Below are 7471 nucleotides of genomic sequence, written 5' to 3' on the forward strand. Positions count from 1 at the left end.
ACAGAGGGATGGTGTTCCCGAACATATACTATGCGTTTCCTCATTTGCATCAACATTTTTTGTAACTTTGATAGCCTATCCTCGTTTCGCTTTCAGCTGGATCTGCATCACTGACATGTCTTGTCCGTCTCCATCTTTTTGTGATTTTTGCGCATTCTCCTGCCCTTCAATTCAATGCAGGTTTCCGGATCGCTTTTTCCCCACTTTCGTGTTATTTATTTATTTTACTTAGGAACGGATGTGGTTTAAAATGTAGCGAAGTACAATACTTGAAAAACAAAACATACTTAAAGGGTTAGTTCACCCAAAAATGAAAATTCTGTCATTAAAGGTCCTGTTCTTCGTGATCCCATTTTTCAAACTTTAGTTAGTGTGTAATGTTGCTGTTAGAGCATAAATAATACCTGTAAAATTATAAAGCTCAAAGTTCAATGCCAAGCGAGATATTTTATTTGACAGAAGTTCCCTTTCAAAGCCTACAGCGAACGGCCGGTTTGGACTACATCCTGGTACTTCCTGCTTTAATTACGTCAGTAGAGCAGTTTGTCGACTAACCTCCGCCCACAAGAACACGCGGAAAAGAGGCCGTGGTCTTGTTGCTCCCGCGTGGAGAAGAGGAAGTGTTGCGTTCGGTTCGGATCGGTTGCGTTTGTCGCCATGTCGTTCAGACGCTGTTATTTTCATCCCAGAGTCAAATCACCTTTGTCTGGCCTTCAGGGGCTGTAGTTTGGTAAGAGGCGTGACCTTCCCGGGTAACGTGCGCTAAGCTGCTGTCCAATCACAACACGGGAACCGCTGGCACAATCAGAACTCGTTACGTATTTCTGAAGGAGGGACTTCATAGAACGAGGAAATTCTCAGGCCGTTTTGAGGACAGTGAAGACAGCAGTATACAGATCAGTAAATTGTGTGAAAAATACTGTGTTTTTTTACACATGAAACATGAACACATGTTATATTGCACACTGTAAACACAATCAAAGCTTCAAAAAAACACGAAAAACGGGACCTTTAATTACTTACCCTCATGTCGTTCGACACCCGTAAGACCTCTTCAGAACACAAATGAAGATATTTTAGTTGAAATCTGATGGCTCTGAAAGGCCTCCATTGGCACAATGCACGGTTCACTCTTAAAAGGCACTAAAGACGTCGTTACAAAGTCCATCTCTCTACAGTGGTTCTAAAATAACTTTATGAATCGGCGAGAATAGTTTTTGTGCGCAAAAACACCCTAAATAACGACTTCTATAGTGATGACAATTTCAAAACACGGCCTCTTGAAGCTTCGAAGCGTTATGAATCAGTGAGTCGAATCAGCAGTTTGAATCGCCAAATTTCAGCAGTTTGGCGGTTTGATACACGATCCGAATCATCATTCGGCTCATTGATTCATAACGCTTCGAAGCTTCATGAGGCCGTGTTTTGAAATCGTCATCACTATGTAAGTCGTTATTTAGGTTTTTTTTGCGCACAAAAACTATTGTCGCCGATTCATAAAGTTATTTTAGAACCACTGTAGTGAGATGGACTTTGTAACGACGTCTTTAGTACCTTTTAAGGGTCTTGAGAGTGTAAAGTGAGCCAATGGAAGCCTTTCTGAGCCATCAGATTTACACTAAAATATCTTCATTTGTGTTCTGAAGATGAACGGAGGTCTGACGGGTGTCCAACGACATGAGGGTAAGTAATTAATGACAGAATTTTCATTTTTGGGTGAACTAACCCTTTAAGTAAAAGTAAAATTACAGATTTTTAAAACTACTTAAAAAAGTAGAAGTACACAGAAAAACTACTCAATTACAGTAACGCGAGTAAATGTAATTCGTTACTTTCCACCTCTGACTATAAAGATATAAATCTAAAACTCATTCTAAATGTAAAAGAATAGCAGAGTTCACACCACAACTATGACGATAACGGACGAATGGAATCCCTTTCAGAGTGATTTTTTCACTGAGAGCCAATCAGAATCCATCCTGCTTTAATGAGCTCAAGCATTTAAAGCGATATACATCAAAACTGCAGCAGCACTTTGAATAAACAGGGATGTGTTTCCCGAAGCCAACTATGGTCACAAGTTCCATGAATTGTGTCGGTTGAGGTCAGAATTATTGGCCCCCCTGGTAAATATGATCAAAGATGGCTGTAAAAACAAATCTGTATTGTTCACCTTTTTGATCTTTCATTCAAAATATTCACAAAAATCTAACCTTTCATTGAAGTAAAAGAATTGAGATTGGGGGGGTCACATTATGAAATAAATGCTTTTCTCCAAAACACGTTGGACACAAATATTGGCACCCCTAGAATTTTACCAGAGTAAAATAGCTCTTTTCCCAAGTTTATTCCCATTCCCATGAAACAAAAAATAAGTCCCGATATTATTTTATCCATTGGGATCTGATTAGGTAGTGAAAATTGGTGTTATTTACACTAGTGTTAAAAACTTTGGGGTCCATAAGATTTTTGTTTTTTAAAGAAAGTAATACTTTTATTCAGCAAGTATGCATTAAATTGATTTGTAATGCGGTTCTTTTGGACTTTCTATTAATCAAAGAACCCTAAAAAATTTGTTTTACCTCAGTTTCCACAAAAATATGACTGATAATAATCATAAATGTTTCTTGAGCTCAAATTATCATATTAGAGTGATTTCTGAAGGATGTGACACTGAAGACTGAAGTAATGATGATAAATTCAGCTTTGATCACAGGAATAAATTAAATTTTCTATATATTCACATAGAAAACAGACATTTTAAATTGTAATAATATTTCACAATTTTTACTGTATTTTTGATCAAATAAACGCAGCCTTGTTGAGCTTTCAAAAACATTACAAAATCTTACAGACCCCAAACTACCTGAATTAATGCCTAAATAGCTTAACATTTTTACTAGTCCACACAGATCATGTGACATTAGTCGAAAATAAAATTGCTTTCTGCAAGAGGCAGAGAAAATGATCACACTTTTGATGACAGATAATGCGCACTGATGCATATAAGCCCAGGAGTTTTATTCAATTTATACACACATTTGGCATCCAACCTGAGATATGCCACAAATGTTATAGGCAACATAGTGTTTACAGACTGACACTGATAATTGTGTAAGCACTATTTCCACTGAAATGTCCTTTAGCAGCATAAAAAACATCGTCCATGGCATCAGAACTACAATAATCACCCGTGCTTATAAAGTATCATTTGGTCAGTGGGATATTTTACGAATAGTCTTTGAAACATTCAGGAAAAATAATCACTTTCTGTCATTACATCTGATGTGATTATTGACACATTAAATAAACACACACAATATCTCGTTGTTCAACACATCGGTGGTCATTTTGACGTTTACTGTAATGGTCAAACTCACATGTAATGGTCAAATAAACAATTGCCTGTAAAAATTGTGAAAGTTTTTTTTTGTTATACAAAATGTTTCCTATTATGATATATCAAAACATAGAACAGATTACAAGATGTGGTCACCTAGAAACTCTTGGTCCTCTACTGTACATACACTACCGGTCAAACGTTTGGAATATGTGATTTTGGAAAATGAATCTCTTATGCTCACCAAGGCGGCTTTTATATTGTGAAATATTATTACTATTTAAAATGTCTGTTTTCTATGTGAATATATAGTAACGTGTAATTTATATCCTGTGATCAAAGCTGAATTTATCACCATTACTCCAGTCTTCAGTGTCACATGATCCTCATTCTGATACTTCAATGAACATTTATGATTATTATCAGTGTTGAAAACAGTTTGTGCTGCTTCATATAAGTTAAGGATTCAAAAAGTACATAATAATAATCAAGGATGTGTTAAAATGATCAGAAGTGAACGCAAATACATTTATGTTTTGAATTTAAGAATTAAATTCAATAGAAAACTTAAGAATTGATTCATCAATGAGTCCTGAAAAAAAAATTATCATGACTTTCACAAAAATATTAAAGCAGCTAAAACAGTTTTCTTCATCATTTGTAAGTCGCTTTTGATAGAAGTAATGTAAATGTAAATTAATAATTGAGCACCAATAATAATTAAGCAGCAAATCATCATATTAGAGTGATTTCTGAAGGGTCATGTGACACTGAAGACTGGAGTAATGATGATAAATTCAGCTTTGATCACAGGATATAAATATATATTCACATGGAAAACCGTTATTTTGAATTGTAATAATATCTCACAATTTTAATGTTTTTACTGTATTTTTATTCAAATAAATGCAGCTTTGGTGAGCATGAGAGACTTTTTTCAAAAACAAATCGTAATGATTCCAAACTTTTGTCCTGCATCATTTGCCCTAAAATTAAAAGGACAACATTTTATTTTGCATAAAGAAAATGTATCATAGCATTCAGATTTTTGTGTTGTATTTTTTGAGAAAATTATTATTATATCACAAATATAGTAATCACCATTTGAAAGGGAAATGCGCCTAATTATCATGAAAATGGTGAAATCGTGCAAAATATAATTTCCTACTTTTGTGTGAAGTATGAGACCCAGACATAACTGAATATCATAATTGAAAATCCCCAATTATTGTAAAATGTTTAAAAAAAATTAAAATGAGAAACAAATGGTAAGTCATTGTGACTTTTAAACAGGCCTTTGTAGCTATTCTGGGATGTTTTAAACAGCAGGATGTGATTTAGAAAGATGTCCGGTGCTTTACCATCTGTCAACTCTGATATTTACAGGATGTTCAGAGGTCAAAGGTCAGATGTGTGCAGTCAGGTTGGGCTTTTATAGATTATTGTGCCAATGCTTTATACAAATGAGTTCTGATTCTCTGAAAACAAATGATCAGTGACAGTATATCTATAAACTGCAGCAAACATTTGCCCTCCACTTTGCAGTCTGGATTTGACAGAACAGGAACATCTATATTTATATGTCTAATTTTAAGATTCATTTTTCACTTTTCTGAGGGACTGATACTGCTCAAAATGATTACATTTTCACAGTTACTTGAGAAATGTGTATAAATGCAATGTCAACACATAAGCTTTTGAATAATTAAACATAAACACTAAAATCATACCGTCTGAGGCACTTACTTTCCATAGAAAAAGAGGAGGTAGTTGCAGAAAATGTAAAAAAAGAAAAACAAATGTAATGCTTTTAGTCAATCCCACCTTGTATATTAAGTATTATCTTACTCGAATAAGATAATGTTTATGAAATATCTAGCAGGACCTTTCAAAGATGATGTGTTTTGTTTGAGGTTCTCATGTATTTTAGGCTTCATGTATTAAATTATTCAAAGCACCAACACTGTTGCCATAAATAGATCTGGGAAATAAACGGTTTATGAAGAGTTTGTAAGAATTTTTATGTTAAATCATCTGTTCTGTATCAGCCTTTTTAATTTTAATAATAGTGATTTTATGTTCATAATGATTTTATTTTTTAAAGTACTTCATTTCTAAGCTGTGTTTATAGCAAAAATGTTTTGTTGCATTCGGATTGAATCACCAAAGAATGGGGAGCTGTTTTCTATTCAATATAGAAGATTTGAAATGTTTGCAGTGTTTATTTAAAATCAGCATGAACTCAAATGATCCCTGTTTACTTTCTTAATGTGTTTTTGATGTGAATGATTTGTCAATGCATGCTATTGCAAAGATTTTCTTTTTCTTCTTTTTGGATTTCATCTTGTTTTTCAACCCTTAAAGGAACACACCAACCTTTTGGGACTTTAGCTTATTCACCGTATCCCCCAGAGTTAGATAAATCCATACACACCATTCTCATCTCTGTGTGTGCCATAACTCTGTCTGACGCACTCACCGCTAGCCTAGCTTAGCACAAAGACTGGAGGTAAATGGCTCCAGTTAGCCTACTGCTCAATAAGTGACTAAATAACACCAACATTTTCCTATTTACATGTTGTGATGTGTAGAATTACATTGTGTACTAAGACCGACGGAAAATGAAAAGTTGCGATTTTCTAGACCGATATGGCTAGGGACTATACTCTCATTCCTGCGTAATAATCAAGGAACTTTGAGCCGTACCATGAGTGCAGCGGCGCAATGATATTACACAGCCATATCTGTCTAGAAAATTGCAACTTTTAATTTTCCGTCGGTCTTAGTATACACATCACAACATGTAAATAGGAAAATGTTGGCGTTGTTTTGTCTCTTATTGAGCAGTAGGCTAGCTGGAGCCATTTACCTCCAGTCTTTGTGCTAAGCTAGGCTAGCGGTGGGTGCGTCAGGCAGAGTTATGGCACACACGGAGATGAGAATGTGACATCCCTAGTCCATACACACCAATTCTCAATATAATATTGAACCGTTCGGTACGGCATTCACGGTTCAGTACGCGCTTGTGAATTGCGTTTTTTCGGGTTTTGCATTTTATTAATTATTTTTTATTTCTCTCCGTTTATATCGGCTCTGTTTGAGTGTGCCTGTGAATCTACGCGCTGATATGAGCAAATATCCAATCACTATGCACTAAATCACTAGCCATGCTTGCAATGCTGGTGTCAGAGAGTTATACTCACGGAACACTATAGTTATTCACAATCACGAAAGTTCATTATTTGCATGCGTTTTAAAATCTTGCTGGTTTCATTCGTTTTAACATGCGCTGAGCGCACGCACTAAAAGCCTGTCAGACACGTGATTACGGGACTAAGTAGTCTGACTGCGCTAATATTGTCAAATACACACAAGGTTAACATAAACACAGTCGGTTATGTCTAAAGTGAAAGTAAAATCGTGTGTGTCTGTATATTAGATGCGCGCAGGTCTTAAATTGACAGCAGCGCAGCCTATAGTGAACACGCTGTCCTTAAAGGGACAGTTCACCTCTAAAATGATGTCATTATTTACTCACTCTAATGTTGTTCCAAACCTGTATTGATTTCTTCTGTTGAACACAGACAGTTGAATACCAGACAGCTGATGGTAGCCATTGACATCCATATTATTATTTCCTACAATGGGGACCAGCAACTGTTTGGTTTCCAACATTCTTCAAAATATATTTTATGTCCAACAGACGAAAGAACTTTATTCAGGTTTAAAACAACTTGAGCGCGAATAATAGATGACAGAATTTTCATTTTTGAGTGAACTATCCCTTTAATGTTAATAATACAACAAAAGACAAAGAGAAAATCACTCACTGCTCTTGACTGAAAAACTTTAACACAGTAGCTTTAATAAGAATCAGTGTATATTTTATAGTGAAGTCTATGTAGTGTTTTGATTTTACATTTATTCATTAAATCTCATACTTAAATGCTAATGTACAGCTCTGAGCTGCCAGTATAAATCTTTACATACATTTATTTTATATTATACAATACACTAGAAATGTGTACAAGGTTTTTTTTAAGTAAAATAAAGAAAGGGTATTGCAATAAAAAATACATGTAAAAATTCTCCTTAACTTGCTGTTCCTGTCGCCAAAGAATAGAATAGCAA

Source organism: Gobio gobio (genome assembly GCF_949357685.1).
Source record: "Gobio gobio genome assembly, chromosome: 12".
Classification (NCBI taxonomy): Eukaryota; Metazoa; Chordata; class Actinopteri; order Cypriniformes; family Gobionidae; genus Gobio; species Gobio gobio.